The 14910-nt window shown below is 56.1% G+C and overlaps 1 protein-coding gene across 10 annotated transcripts in view; it reads left to right on the forward strand.

Annotated features, from left to right (window-relative positions):
* The window catches only part of LOC123593296 (DAB2 interacting protein), a 188576-nt gene that overhangs the window by 118181 nt on the left and 55485 nt on the right, over positions 1–14910 (forward strand). The window contains exon 1 of one of the 10 annotated variants that reach the window (XM_045468960.1): positions 1664–1687. The exons of the other annotated variants lie outside the window; for them this stretch is intronic. The gene's annotated coding sequence lies outside the window, so the exon portion shown is untranslated. Of the gene's footprint in view, positions 1–1663; positions 1688–14910 lie in introns of those variants that run through there. 10 annotated transcript variants of the gene reach the window in all.

Consider the following 14910-nt stretch of genomic DNA (forward strand, 5'->3'; position numbering starts at 1 on the left):
AGCCGGCTTGGTGACTGTCCCCTGCACTTGTACTTAATCAGTGATGATACGTGTCTAGTTCCGTGGGCCTCTCAGGGTTCTGGGCTCCCATATTTCTCTTCCTCTTGGCAGAGCTGATGAGCTGTGGCTGCATCTACATCTATTGATTTGTAATGCTGGGTGAGGCCGGGCGGGTGGAAGAGGTCACGGGCAGGCTAACTGGCCTTGCACAGCACTTCCTATCCCACCCTGGGTCAGCACATGGAGGTGAATTTCATCATTGCCCAGGAGGGCGAAGGGGAAGCAGAGTGATGGTGGAAGGCGGGCAGGGCCTCCCCAGACCAGCCTTTGTTCTGGACCTCTGGCGGGGGTGGGGGGGGGGGGAGTCTGGTGCCGATGGGGCCGCGCTCCTGATGGACGAGGCCTGTGCGGACCTGAGAAGGTGCTGGGCACAGCCGCCAGGCCTCAGGGAGGCGGCCGGAGGTTGATGCGGGCAGTGACGGTGCCCTGCCAGGAGTTCTGCCAGGAGCCCCAGGCGGCCTGCCTGAGGTGGTCTTATCCAGGTGTCCTAGGACGTGAGGTCTGCGCTTCAGATGGTGGCTGTTGATATGAATGATGAGAACCTACTCTAAGGGGTTTCAGAATCCAGGGGTGATGGCGCTGGCAGGGGTGTTAGTGAGCAGTCTGGCCAGAGGTTCTCAGACTCAGTTCCTGGAGGTGAGACTAGGTATTGTCCTCTCCAGTGGTTGTGGACATCCTGGCTCTGGAGGACGCTTTGATCCAGGACACTGAAGGCCCATAGAGGTCCTATAAAGAAATCCGTTTCACCTCCATTAATCCGGAGCTTCCTTTCCCCACCCCACACCCCAGGGGCATGTGCGGAGAAGTAGTGTTCCGCCAAACTTTCCTGGGTAAATGCTAATTTGAGATGTTACCTCTCCTCAGAAGCATGCTCTTAAGAGGGACCTTTGGAAGTATTCCAGGCCTTTAGGAACGATAGGAGTAAGCTTTGAACGATGGCATTGCTAGCCCAGCAGGTGGCATGGGGTTTGTTTTTTGGAAAAAAATCATCTCCGGGTTTTCCAAATCATTCCTCAGAGCAGCTACCAACACTCCTATGTGTAGGATGGGCCTGGTTCTGGTCAGAGTTTTCTGTGGGCCTGGGGTATGGGGGATTTGTTTCCTCTTTTGCAGGATGGACGGCTCCTTTCTTGTACCCAGCAGCTTGGGCTCTGGGCGTCCCCATCCCCCTCTGGACTCCTGCAGAAGGCAGCAGCCGGGCAGAGGCTGCCCACTGATTTGCATAATTGCACCGTCCCCTGAATAATTAATAAAGCTCTGTCCTTGCTGGGAGCAAAGACTGCACCGTTATGGATGGGTTCGCCATGGATGGGTTTGCCGGAGTTCTTCCAGGGAGCCAATGGTTCCCGGACTCCTTGGCTTTTCCTGGCATGGAGTCCCCCTAGAGAGAGGAGAGGGCACAGGGTTGTGCGTGTGGTGGTTGGGGAGGGGGGGTGGTTCCTTGTGATGCCTGTAGCATCACAATGGGCGGGGCTGGTAATGCATCTGCTCCTTTCTTCCAGGATCCACAAACAGGATCTCAAGCACACAGACGATTTGGAATTCTGTATTCTCTTGCTTTCTGTGGTCCCACAAACTCTTCTCTGAAACATGATCAACTGTTGTAGAGACTTAGCTCTCTTTCCAGGTAGGCTGGAGGAACCACTACTGACCCAGAGGGTAAGGGCCGTGGTGGTGAATTTGAAGACAGGAGCAGGGGACAATGAGGCATTTCTGCGTGAGGTCTTTTTTTGTCATCGGCCCCTCCAAGTTTCTGGGCTTGTTAAAGTCAGGAGGAGTTTGAGAGTGACTTGTATTTGAGGTTAAGTCCGTTTTTATATAGTTTAACAGAAATGAATTTTCCCTCCACAGATGTGGTCTTGCCTCCCTGGCGTGCTAGAAAGGGAGGTTGAGAGCTGGGTCTGCTCCTGAACTGTAGTTGACATGGGGGAAGGTTCTATAGTTTCTCCAAGCCAGGGGTGTCCTTGAAAGGCCTTGGTCTCTTCCCAGCCTCCTCTAATCATTGTCCAAATCTTCTGCAGGAGTGTTTCTCAAACTGGTTTCCACAGAACACCACATTCTCGTAGATGTTGATGGGTGCTTAACTCATTAAGGGACAAGGGGATCCCATAGTTCAGACAGGCCAGGGAAACATCCGGTAAACCAGAGCCAGCAGGTTTCTTTAGTGCTCTAGCCCTGGGAGCCTTTAACATGCTGAGCGTACAACAGGGCATGTAGGATGTCTGCTCCCCATTGACACAGACTGTTCCGGGGTCTGTTTGCACACGTGCAGTCATGGGGAGACGCCCATGCCATTGCTGGCCGTGCCAACTCTTGGAAACCTCCCCCTTTGTTGAGCTTCCTTAGCTAGCATTTATGTGGCACTTTAGCATTAGCATTTGGCCCCCATACCAGCTAGAGAGGTGGCAGGGATCATCCCATTTTACAGACAAGGAAACTGAGACTCAGAGGGTGATTATCTTACCCCAAGACACCTAGATGTTGATAAAGTGTGCATTTAAAGCCACATCTGCTAGCTGGACCTTTAGTTTTCTCCTGTGGCCACAAGGAAACCATTTGCTCCATATAAAGGTCAGTATGTTGATTGGCATTGGTCCTTGGGACCCTGGGGACCTGTTCCTCTCATAGCCCCCCTGCTAGCTTGGTTGGAGTGAGTTTCTGGGAGTGAGAAGTGTTTTATAGCATCCTAGCTGTGGGGCCTGTGTTTGGAGCCAGATGCCGATATGGGCATAAAACTACCAGGTGTCCCACTCCTCAGACCATTCCTGACTCTTCTCTTCCGCCTTCCCTTTTGATGGGGTGGGGATATTAGAAGTGTCCCAGGAGCTGGGTAGGCCCTTGTCCTAAGCTGGTGGTGCTGGTTGAGGGGTGGAGGAGGGCAGGTCTTTCTGAGAGCCACGGCCCAGGCCTGGTGGCTGGCTAGGGGCAGCCTGGGGTGAACCTGTTTATAGCCGCTCGGCTTAGAGGCTGCCCGAGGCCCAAGTGTGACTCCAGGACCTAGGCCAACTGTTTTATGTCTCGGGAGTCTCCTTGGGTCACACCGTGAAAGGGACTACATTGCCCCTAGTGGCACATCCACCTTGTTCCCATAGAGAGCAAGCCACCACGAGGACACCCCGACGAACTGAATTTTGCTCTGCTGGCGCACGGACCCAGGCGTGGATCTGGCTCCCTGTCTCCCTGTGTGATTAGGAAAAGTCACCTGATCTCTGAAACCCGGTCCCCTCATCTTTAAGATGGATGTGATAATGGTGCCTACCTCCTAGGGTTCTGAGGTCACACGGGATCACGTACGTCACATAATTTTATCATCTCTTGTGCGTACACACACTCACACTTGCGCACGCCATGCTTTTGAGCTTCTGTGTGAGACCCCGGCGCCCTGCCAGCTGCAGCGGCCTAGCCTTCCTGGGGTCCGTCCACCCCATCGTGTAGCAGGAGACAGCGTGAGACAGGCATGGAAAGATGTTTGTGTGGACGTTTCTCCCACTTAGAAAATCAATATTCTCTGGTCTGCCTAATTGTTCTGTTGCTGCTAAATGAGTCATTATGGAGGGAAAATAGCAAATGCATTGTGAGATTAATGGGAGAAAATAGTTGGCAAATGACTTTGGTTTGCTTCCGAAACTCCGAGAAGGTGTTACTATGAGAAATCTGGAGAGCCGTGCGAGGCTGAGTCTCAAGAAGCAGCTATTAGCGTCGTGAGGCTCCCGAGGTGGTAGATGGTCCAAGAGGGTCCTTTTAGGGCAGGGCACTGATTTCAGTATTGTAGGGGTTGGAATCAGGAATTACGGGGGGTCAAGTCTGGAGTTTGTGGTGGGACAGGGAGCTCCGACGGCCTGGCCCCAAGGCGAGGGGATCGTGTTCAGTTACGCTGCATTCTAGGCGGTGCCCAGGGATGCGGTGCTGAGCGCCCCTCCCGTGGTGGAGGAGCCAGGCTGCAAGAAACTGCCCCACAGGTAAAGATGTAATTGCAGCTGGGGTGTGTGTCCTGAGGGCGGTGAGAGCCTGGAACTAGAAGGTTTGATCTGGTGGAGGTGGTTAGGACAGCCTCCCCAAGGAAGGGAGGAGTGAGCTAAGGAAACTAAGCCCCAGCATGATTCCGAGACCTGCTGAAGTACTGAGACCTCTAGCTAGTAGCTGTGTATTCTCCTCTCTCTGGTATGGTCTCGTGCCTCTGAGGGACGGTCGGGGTGCAGTGCCAGGTTATCAGGCTGCAGAGGAACCTTAGGGCTGCACATACTACTGAGTGCTCCAGCTTGGGGGACCAGGCCTCACCGCACCCCTGGGAACACTGGTAGGGCAGAGCAAGGTGGGCAGCTGAGCCCCGGAGGAGGCAGGAACTCGGCCTCTGGTGCTTGGCTACTGCTGTTGGCTGAAAGCCCACTTTCAGTCCAAACTCAGATTGGATGGACTCTTCCCTGCCCCTCTCCAAATATAAACCACAGCCCCCCTGGCAGACGCCGAGTGTTTATTTGGTCTGGGTGAAGAGCCCCAGCTGAGGGCCCTTTGTCCTGCTCAGTTTCCACTTCCAAAAGAATTCTGCTTAGTTCTTCAGATAAACAGCAGGACACCTCCTGTGGGGCTCCAGGTAGGTCCAAGGCTGCCCTGAGGGTATGGAGAGGATCCAGCCCTGTGTGGATCCAGCACCCCGTTGTGCTGCTACAGGGAGTTATCAGTGGCATCCCAGAATTGGTGCACTGAGGTCCGACTTCCCTCTTGGGGAGCCAGTCCCTTTCTCAGAAAACCAGGCAGGCCACACCTACTCATGGTGGTGTTTCAGAGTCCCTGAACAGCTCTGAGTCTGGGTACCAAATCTTGAGTCTCCCTATAGGCAGTCCCTGTTCTTCCATGGTGGCAGACTCGGGCTAAACTGAGCCCAGGCAGAGGTGAAATTGAAGGAGCCTGATCAAGCCTTGTCCCACACACTTTTTCTTCCACCCGGGCCATGGATGGATTCCAGTCTAACATCCCTTAATTCCTGCCCCCACTTGGGCACTCTGGGTTCCTGCTTGTTTTCAGATTTTCTGTTGTTTGCAGGCGGACAACGCAGTGTCCCCTGAGCTTGGTTCCATGGCTCCCACCATGGTCTTTGACCATCCTGGGCAACCTGGGCTGCTGAACAGCAAGCCTGGCGATTGGTCACCACACATTTCCGCTTGGTCGTTCCTGCTTCTCTCCCTCCTAAGTCAAGGTGGCCACTTAGCTGTTGTCAGGTTCCTGAGGTAAATCTCTGTAGCCTCTAATCATTAGCGGTGGTGGGACTCCACGTCCTTTGGCTCCAGCTACGATCAGGAAGGGAGTTTCATCGAAGGCGAGTCTTCTACAGCACCTGGCCCTGTGCACAGGCCCTCAGAACGACAGTGCCACCGCCTCTGGTAAGCCCGGCAGCCCCCAGCTTTGTCCTTCCGCCCTGGAGAAGCACCTTGCGCAGTAGATCCACTCCCAGGTGAGGCCACAGTGTTCCCATGGCAGGGACGTCCTCATTGGCTCGGGGGCCAGGGTTTTCCATTGAGTGGTGGGACTCAGGAGCAAAAGAATTCTGGAGCCCCAGCAGCCACGTGCGAAAGGTTGGCTTGCTGAGCCTTCCTGAATGTTAGGGCAGATACAGACAGGACGGCGATGCCCTGTGCTCTTTTTATCCAGTCACGCTTGAAGCCGCTCGTTGCACTAGTGGAAACACATTTCTAAGCGAGAGGAAATACGGCATCCTTTGTGGCGCAGTTGTACAGAAAGCTAGTTGATAGGCTTCCTGCAGCCACCCCCGACCACGCCGGGGTCCTGATTACGGGTCTGCAAACCTGCCTTTGGGTAGATTCACTGAAGTTTCACACACATATTTATCTGGCTGTCAGCCATTTACCTTAATGTGTTTCACTATGGGCGACGTGCTATCCGGTGCCTGGGCATTCGGCATTGAACATCACGTTCCCTTCCCAGGCACGGTTACCCCCCACCTGGAGTTATTCTGGCCGCCGGGTGGCAGCTACATACTGGCCACGGAGGGAGGCCCGAGGGGGACTCCAGTCGGGGTCCTGCCTCCCTCATTCCGTTCTCCTCTCAGCTCTCCCTCCTCCACCCCGTTTCCTTGTCCTGCCTCCCTCCAGACCCGCGAGCTGCCTGCTCCCCAGCAGAGGGGCCAGGCACCGCCACTGGTCATGCTGGGCCTCCTACAACATGAACTTGGGTTGTTGGAACTCCTGGCCCAGGAGCTTCAAGCCCCCAGCCAGGGTCCTTGTTTGGGTTGTGTTGTGACAAGGGACTTGTTTCCGACGTGTGATGTCTGCCCATTCTGTCTGTCTTGATGGCCTTTCATGCTGGTAGCCCCCGACGGGGGGGCCCCTGACATGTTATGCTGAGGTTTTGGAAGGGCCGGGCACTCGATGGGGAGCCCCCGGCTGGCCAAGCTGGTGGCCCAGAAGAGACCTACGGGTTCTAAATCACTCTGCCTGTGAAGGCAGAATCTCCGGGCTGCCCTGGCAACAGCTCCGCGCCAGCCTGTCGTGTGGCCGCTGACAGCCCTGGCTGCTGACTGGCTGTACTCGCCCGCGCCCTCCCCTGCTCCTCACGCTCGCTCACTCATTAGCAGCAGCAGAGGCTCTCTTCCCGCATCCTTTAGGCAGATGGTGCAGAGGAAGTGCAGGACTGGGGTCCTTGGACTCTGCCTGCGGGCTTGCACGCTGCCGGGCATGGGTGGGGGGTCACCTTCGAGATTTCATCGACAGTGTCGGCCTTGGTTGGGTGCCGTTCGAGACCGGGCTGCAAGGAAACAAAGGCCCAGTTCCAGGTCTTAACAAGTCTCTTGGGAGTCCCTAGGCTGTCATCCTGGCTGCACCTGCACTCCCCGGAGCCTCCCTGCCCCAGCGGCCCCTGTTTATTCATGTTACTCGTGCAGACAGACTTACTCCGCAGGTGGATGCCTGGATTCAAATCCCAGCTCCCCTCTCATCAACTCTGACTTCAGGGAACTTGCTTAACTCTGTAAAATGGGGATAAGGGCGATATCTGTCTCAAAGGGATGTCAAGAGGAATAAATGCGATGTGTAGCTAAGTGCTTAGCAGATCACCTTGAGATATGCGCGGTAACACTCGAGACGTGTCAGCTGTGACCGTGCTGCTCCCCTATCTGGAGGGCCGCCTTCTCTTCCCCTGCTCTTCCTACTTCCATCCTACCCCTCTGTCTAAGTCCTAGCTTCTTCTGCTTGAGGCCTGCCCTCATTCCCCACCCCAGGTTCAGGCAGATTTCACTTTGCTCTGCATTTATGGTGCCTGATTTCTGTGCTTTGTTGTTATTGGGTCTACTCTGCAAGTGGGGCCTCCTGAGGGTGCTGGCTTGGGTCTCTTGAACTGTCCTTGTCCTGCCCTTCTGAATAGAACGAGGCGGAGTCTATCTCCTTCACAATCCTCCAGAACCTTGGGGTGAACTTGGAGCTGCCCCCCTCCAATAGAGCACGTGACAAGCTTATTCATAGGGCTTTAGAATGAGAAGTCAGTGGTCCTGTCACAGATGGGGAAGCTGAGGCCGAGCGTAGGGAAAGAGCAACCCCAGGGTCACAAGGAGTTGGTGGCCCCACATAACTTCTCTCCACTCTTCTCCACTTTGGGGCCAGCAGGAGTTGGGCCTGCTTAGAAGGAATCTGGGAGGGCTTCACAGAAGTGACAGGCATTGAGGTTTGAAAGAGGAGCAGCTCCTCAGTTAGGAAAGGGGGGAGAAGGGTGGTTAGGCAGAGGGAGCCCATGAGCACCTGCCCAGGGGTCAGATGTTAGACCTTCCTGTCCTCTTGGGGTGTGAGGCTGCTCTGGCAGGTGAGAAAGGTCTGGGAGCTTAGGGAGTGGAAGGTAAGGAGATTCAGAGACGGAGAGGTGGGCTGGGCAGGGGCTGAGCCCAGACCTGTGTGAACGGGGTTGAGTTAAGTGGAGGATGGGGAGGATCGGTGCGAGGATGAACACCTGCTGTGTGCCAGGTGCTTTATCTCTTAAATGCTCACTGCGACCTGAGAGCTGGGGAGACCCAGTGTCCAGAGGTTTGGTGACTGGACCCAGCTTTCACAGGCCAGTAAGGGGCAGAGCCAACATGGGAACCGTGGGCGTCTTGACTCTCCAGGCTCCGGTGCCGGCTGCCTGCAGGGGATGGGGGGCAGCACCACCTCTCTAGGGGCGGGGCCCACGAGTCTGTTATTTTAACTACTCCCCAACCAGGTGTGGGAGCCACTGGGAGAGTGTACGTAAAAGGTGTGGCACAGGGTCTGGTCCGCAGAGATGTCGTGTCACTATTAGTTGCCCAGCACACACGGTGGACAGATGTGCACATGCACAGTGGGCACCTTCAGAGAATTGGGTCGCTAAGTGAGCCTGGCAACTCTTCTTTAAACTAGGCCTGTTGGGAAGTGAGTCGAGGGCCAGACAGCGTGTAGTGGGGCAGCCCCAACTCTGGCCTTTGCTGCCCACGAGCCAAGAGGTGGGGCTCTTGTAAGACCTGGTCCCTCACCGCTTCGTTGGGGAGCCCAGGACACCCCTGTAGGCCTCCCAGCATGCTGATCCTTATTTCCTGGCACTTCTCAGGGTCTGACAGTTGTCTGCGTGCCCCATTGAGGGGCAGACCTCCTGTGCATTCTGGGCCTCTGGCACCTTGCACGCAGCCTGGCCTAGCACAGGGGCCCAAAAAACTCTCACGCTATGAATGATAGATAGATTGAGCACCTACTGCATGCGGGGCGCTGTACCAGGCGCTTGAATAATTACTTCAGCCTGGCACTTCATGATTCACAAAGCTCCTCTGGGTCCTATTAGGAGGTCCATTGTCTTGGGTCAGGTATTCATTTCCCCATTTTCCAAATGAGGAAACTGAAGCTCAGAGAGGAGTCAAGTAGCCTGAGGTCACAGCAGTAGCCAGTGAGGGGCATAGCCAGGCAGAGCCCACTCCCCCGACTCTGGGGGATGGCAGCCTTTTCTCTGCTGCCAGCCTCAACTGAGCACTGGCACCATGGGCCAGAGATGGTGCTCCCGACCGGCAGGGGAGGCAGGCCCCCAGGAGACTCCAGATCCCAGGAGCAGGGCCCCTCCCGATCTCACTGCTCCACCCCAGCAGGAACAGGGGCCCCTCTGCCACTGCTGAGGACCTGGCTGTCGGGGACAGTGACTGTGTTTGGGGTAAGTCAGAGGCAGGAGAACAAAGAGAACCCTTCCTGCCAATGTGACTCTGACCTTGGAAACCCAGAAAAAGGGAAGAGTTGGCTGCAGGCTTCAAAGGGGGGCAGGCCGCCTGCAGGCGGGCATTGAGGAAGCCTTGGCTTTGTCAGTTCTTGCTGCCGGATTTCTCCTTTTCAGGTTAACAAAAGTCCTGGGGATCAGTGTCCGTGGGCTGGCCTGGAATCCTGCCGCTTTTACGGAAGGCGGGGAGATGCCAGGATCACGGCTCTGTTTTGACTGGGCTCTAGAAGACGCAGCTTACTGGTGGGAGAATCTGGACACAGCCCCCAGGGCTGACTCCCGTGCCCCATTCCATGTGTGCCCAGCTGCGGGAAGGGGGACCCCAGGAGTGCTTGGGGTCTTTCAAGGAAGCGTGCCCAGGAAATCCTGGGCACAGTGAGGCGTTGCGTCTTTGTTCATTATTCCACAAACGATAAGCCTGTGTGCCCCCCTCCTGTGTGCCAGGTGCAAAGCGAGTCCCTGGAGAGATGTGCTGTGGGTCCTGACTCTGTCCTGCCAGCCGGGACCGGAACCACTGGATGAGACCATCCGCAGATGCAGGGGCACTGTGACAACCTGGGGAGTGTGTGCCCTGCTAAGGGGGGACCGCAGCCTCTGCACCATGTCACCGGGTCTTTGGATTTATAAGAGAAGCCAGAAATCTAGAGCGTTTTGGGTGACATTTTTAAATTTCACATCTTTACATGTTGGCAATTGATTCAAAACTTAAAAATGTCAGACGCTATGTGGGCTAACAAAACATGAATGTTGACCAAATACATCCCATACTCTTTAGTTAGAGACCTTTATCTTAGTGTTGGATAGAACCCAGGTGAGCAGAGGGGAGGAGGGAGGGCCTCCTGGAGAAGGGGCCACCTGGGCAGGGGTGTGGCTGGGTGAGTCTGCACGACTGTTTGCAGGACGATCTGGGACCAGAGCAGAGGGGTCTGGGGTGGCAGGATGGGTAGCATCACACCTGATGGTGGAAGCCATGCCTGCCTTGGGAGGGACTAATCCTAGTTCATGTGACATGCTGCCCTGGAGCAGCAGATAAGTGGCAGGCCTGACTCTGGCCACCCTGAGCCTGCTGCAGCCGTGTCCCCCGTCCCTAGCCAGGTGCTTCTGCCCGGCACCGGGTCAGGGAGGAGCTTGGGGAGGAAAGGTCATAGATATTTAAGAGCCCCGGGACACACGGGATCCAGATCTTTAGCAAAGGTGTAACTACACAGCTTTGGGTGGGCAGTCCATCTGTCTGCGTGTCGCTGTGTGCATATGACCTACCCCTGCCCTTTACATTCGCTCTCCTGCTGGCTGTAGCTCCTTCAGGAACAGGAAGTTCTAAACCCTCGGAAGGGGGCTCACTCTTCCCCCCACCCCTGCAGGGGTCCCGCATTCTTCAAAGGTTTTGAACTGCTCGGGCCAAAGCCTGTCTGGGTGTCTTCCTGTTCAGGCCGGCAGGCATAACTTTTCTGTTTCTCTGCCCTGGCTGCCACTCCCTCCATAATCCATGTTTTAATTTCTTTCTGAATGATCACCTGCCTCAAGGGTCCTTCAGATTGTCCTGGCAATTTGTCTAGCAAACTTTCGTTGAGCCCTGCCTGCTGTGTGCAGGATCTTGGGCCAGAGAAACACAGGTGACTGAAGCCCAGGGCCTTGATGTGGCCGGGATCTGATGGAGTAGACCAACAACCCAGGGACAGTGGCAGGGTCCAGCCCCAGCATCTGTGGGAAGCAAAGAGGGGCGGGGCCATCGGGAAAGAGGTGAGGTGACTCTGTGATCCCTAGATGCCTGTGTCCGAGGCCAGGGGCTCCTGGCTGCTTTCCCAGCCCCTTCTCCTGCTCTCGCTCTTTCCTCAGCATGAGGGGCAGCTGGCTGCAGCTGGCCTGGGTGGGGCCCAGGCAGAAGAGACAAAACGCAAGGAGGCATCTTCTGGGAGGAACAGGTGTCCGTGCTTGCCGAATTCCTCACCAAATGCCCTCTCGTTTACTTAATTTTACTTTACTTTTAAGTCTTCTTTTTAGCATAAAGGTAATTAAAAATATAAAGCACAGAGTACCAAATTCCAGCCATACGGGGGGGGGGGGGGGGGTGTAAAGCAAAAAGTGACATTTCTCTGTCTATACCACTGTTACCATAGAACCTACCCACCCCACAAAAACCACTACTGACTGTTGGCAGGGATTTCTTCTGCAGAGTTTTTTGTGGCAAATAAATACTGTCTGTGTCTAGGTGCTTGAGAACATGTCTTCTAGTGTAATCCTTCCTCCTTGGAAGGAGAGGGGAGGAGGGGAAAGCTGGCTGTTCTGGCCCAGAACCCTTGGGCGGGAGGGGGCGTTCTCTGCAGGACCCGTCCCCCCTGTCCCCGCATTCACATCCTCCAGCCCCACACCTCTGGGGGTGGGGTGGCTTTTCAGGCGGTGCCATAGTGGGAGCCCCAAACTCAGACTGTGAGAGAGGGAAAGAGACGGGCTGCATGGCCGTCACAGGGTTTTCATGCAGACAGGACTCCCCAGGGGACCCTCAGGATCAAGTCATTCCTGGTTTTGCTCACCTGTGCCCAGCCCTGGGGATAGGGACAGGAGTCAGCTGCGGTCCCCGCCTGCTCTGGAGGAGCTCCCAGCCTGGGATGGGAGAGATGTATGCAGCCTTACTGAGACCATGTCTAGCTGGGGTCTGTCACTTGGCTGCTTCCTCTGGGCCCAGGTGGGCCTCCAGGTAGAGGCTCTGGAGCCTGGCCCTAAGGGACTTTTGGGGACTGGGGGATAGCCAGGCCCAGGGAGGAATGTTTGCCTGGGCTCGGGGAAGCTTCTGGAGGAGGTGGAATAACCTAAGATCTGAAAGAGCTTTTCTCAGTCCTGGTCCATCATTTGATGGGGCTCTGAGTACCTCTCTCTCAACAAGTGAGAACCTGGGGAGTCTGTGAGGTATTGTTTGGTGCGGAGTCTCCTGTTTCCCCCAGCGAGGCCCTGGGTGGGGGAAGGGCAGGTCACATGGAGAAGACCCATCTGCTTAGGCCAGAAGGCCCAGGCTGGGCCAAGTGCTGGCCCTGCCTGTCACTGCTCCAGGGATGTTGAGCAGAGCACTGGGCACTTGGTCATCTGTAAGATGAGGTGTGGAGGTCTGCCTGACAGCCTTTTGGCTTAGGCACCAGTGTCAGGGTGATGGGCGTGTTGCTGGTGATGGGGGGATAGGGACAAGAAGAGTGAAGTGAGGCCTCACTTTGTGCCAGGACCCTGCACCCCACACCTAGGCCAGTGTCTACTGCAGGCTTTGCTCCCCTTGAGTGCGGTCCCCCCAGTGTGGCCCAGCCCTTCCCGCTGGACTCCAGGCTCCTTCCTGTTGTCCCTGCAGGGGCAGCTCCTGCCCTGCCCCCTGAGCCTTAAGCGCCCCAGCCCAGGATCTCTGCATCTTCAGTCACTCCCTAGATGTCTGTGACCTGCTCCCTCACTTCACCCAGCCATGAGGTCAAGCAGCCTCCTTCTCCCCCCTAGCCTGGACCCTACTGCGTGTTTCTTCCTAGCTGGAGTTCGCCTGATATTATCACGCAGATATGTATATTTGTGTACTTCTCCCACACTAGACTGTAAGCCCCGGGGGAGCAGGAAGTTGATGTCTTATTCCCGATGTGTCTGCAACCCCTGGAATAGGGCCTCCTGCCACAAGGTTGGTGAATGGACAGATCAACGTATTTCATGTACTCTTACCCCATGAGGTAGGCACATTGCTGTGTGCTTCTACACACAAGGAAGGTAAGCTCAGAGAGGAGGATTGACTAGCTTGTGGTCACACCGCTGCAACATGACAAAGCCAGGGAAGCCAGGATTTGAGCCAGGTGTCTGTAGCCCAGAGTCCTGTCTTAGCCAGTGGAAGCTCCCATCTCCCCGGAATCTAGGCAGGCCTGCCCTCCAGGAGAGGACAAGAACGTGAGGGACCAAGAACTGTGGGTGAGACTGTACCCCAAGAAGAGATGAGGGGTGGGACGCAAGAGGGAGTGAGGAAAACTGAGGGGAGGCCTGAGAGGGCCAGGGGGCAGGTCGGGCACCTCACCAAGAGCCAGGACAGGAAGCCTCTGCAAGGTAGTCTCTGAAGAGAGCAGCCCTGGGCACCAGGGCTCCCAGAGGCTCCTTGCGTTGGCACTGGTTCCTGGCACACTTCGTCTCCCAGAGGAGCTGAGGCCTGGCCCAGCTTCCCAGGGCAGATAAACACGTGGTGAGAGAAGGAGAGAGACTCCAGCCTTGCTGTTTGCGTTGTTGTCACGTCTTCTCAATCAGCCTATTTCTGGGAGCAGTGACTTCATCTCCTGTGATTCTCGACACAACCATTGTCAGGCATCTATGGAAAGATTGGGCCTGCACTGCCCGTACTCCCCTGATGAGCCAGGTTAGGAGAGCCAGCCAGTCAGCAGGCCCTAACCCGATCTGGGTCGGTGGCTTATGGTTGGGTCAGCCTCCAAGAGACCCTCCTTCCACTGGTCACCCTCAGATCCGGCCTCATTGACCCTGGGGAGCCCAGTGCAGTAAATTCCAGCCGGCCAGGCCAGCACACGCACTGTGTTGTGCACAGTCACACCCAGGCTCTGCCCTCCAGGGTTCCTACTGGTTGGAGGAGGCAGACCCTGCATTAGAGGGGCCGCGTGGGACAGAGAAGGGACTGGGGACCCCACTGGGGCTCACAGAAGGCTCCACAGAGTTGTTTGTGCCACGGGGGGAAGGTGAAGGCTGGTGGAAGATCTCCTGCAGAGGGTAAGGGAAGGGCTTGCTGGGGGGCCTGGCGTCTGGGTGTCGCGGGCCGCCGTGTGTTGGGCTGGGCAGTAGCAGGGGTTTGAGTGGAAGATGGTGGGAAGGCAGGCAGGGTTTGGACTTGATCCTGTAGCTGGAAGGATTTTCGGAGGGGCTGGGGCCTGGTCAGATTCACAGCTCCTTGGCTGTGTGGGAGGAGGAGGAGGAAGAGGGGGAGGAGCTGGCAGTTGTTTCCCCTGTATCCTCCCCTCCCCCACACCGCCTGGAACTCCAGTCCCCACCCCTGGAATACTGGTGGACTGGGAACTGGAAATGGCGGGAAGTTAGGATTTAGGGTGATCCCCGGTAAATCTTTTGGCCGGACTTGAGCAGCTCTGGAAGTCCCCAGGGCTTCAGTCCCAGAAAGCACATCCTTACCCTATGTTTATGCCTGGAGGTAAGGGAATGACCCCTGCAGGCTGTGGTGCCAGAACACTCATGCCGCCCCACCAGCTCCCTATCTGGGGGTTCCCTGGGCTCCACCTCGGAGCGGAGCCATTAATCGCTCAGGCCTCTGCTGTAGGTCGGACTGCCTGGCATCGAGTCTCACTGCCCCACTTCACTGTCGTGCGGCCTCGAGCAGGTTGCCTGCCCTGTTTGAGCTATATGTCTGTTAATGCGGACGATAATTGTACCTACTTCCAGGATATTTGTGAGGATTATTTGTCTTTAAAGGGGGGAGGGGCCCGGCAGAGCATCCACACATAGGAGGGGCCCAGTCTGCCTTAGCTGCTGGCAGAGGTGGCCATGGGGGTAAGGGCAAGGGTGAGGGTGATTATCTTCGCTATCCTTATCAAGGCCCCCTTCGGTTTCCTAGGGCCAGATGTGGCACGTGGGGAGGGGTGACAAGAGGGCCTGGTTGAAGGAGCAAAGAAGTCTGGG

The sequence above is a fragment of the Leopardus geoffroyi genome, chromosome D4, assembly GCF_018350155.1.
Source record: "Leopardus geoffroyi isolate Oge1 chromosome D4, O.geoffroyi_Oge1_pat1.0, whole genome shotgun sequence".
Taxonomy (NCBI): domain Eukaryota; kingdom Metazoa; phylum Chordata; class Mammalia; order Carnivora; family Felidae; genus Leopardus; species Leopardus geoffroyi.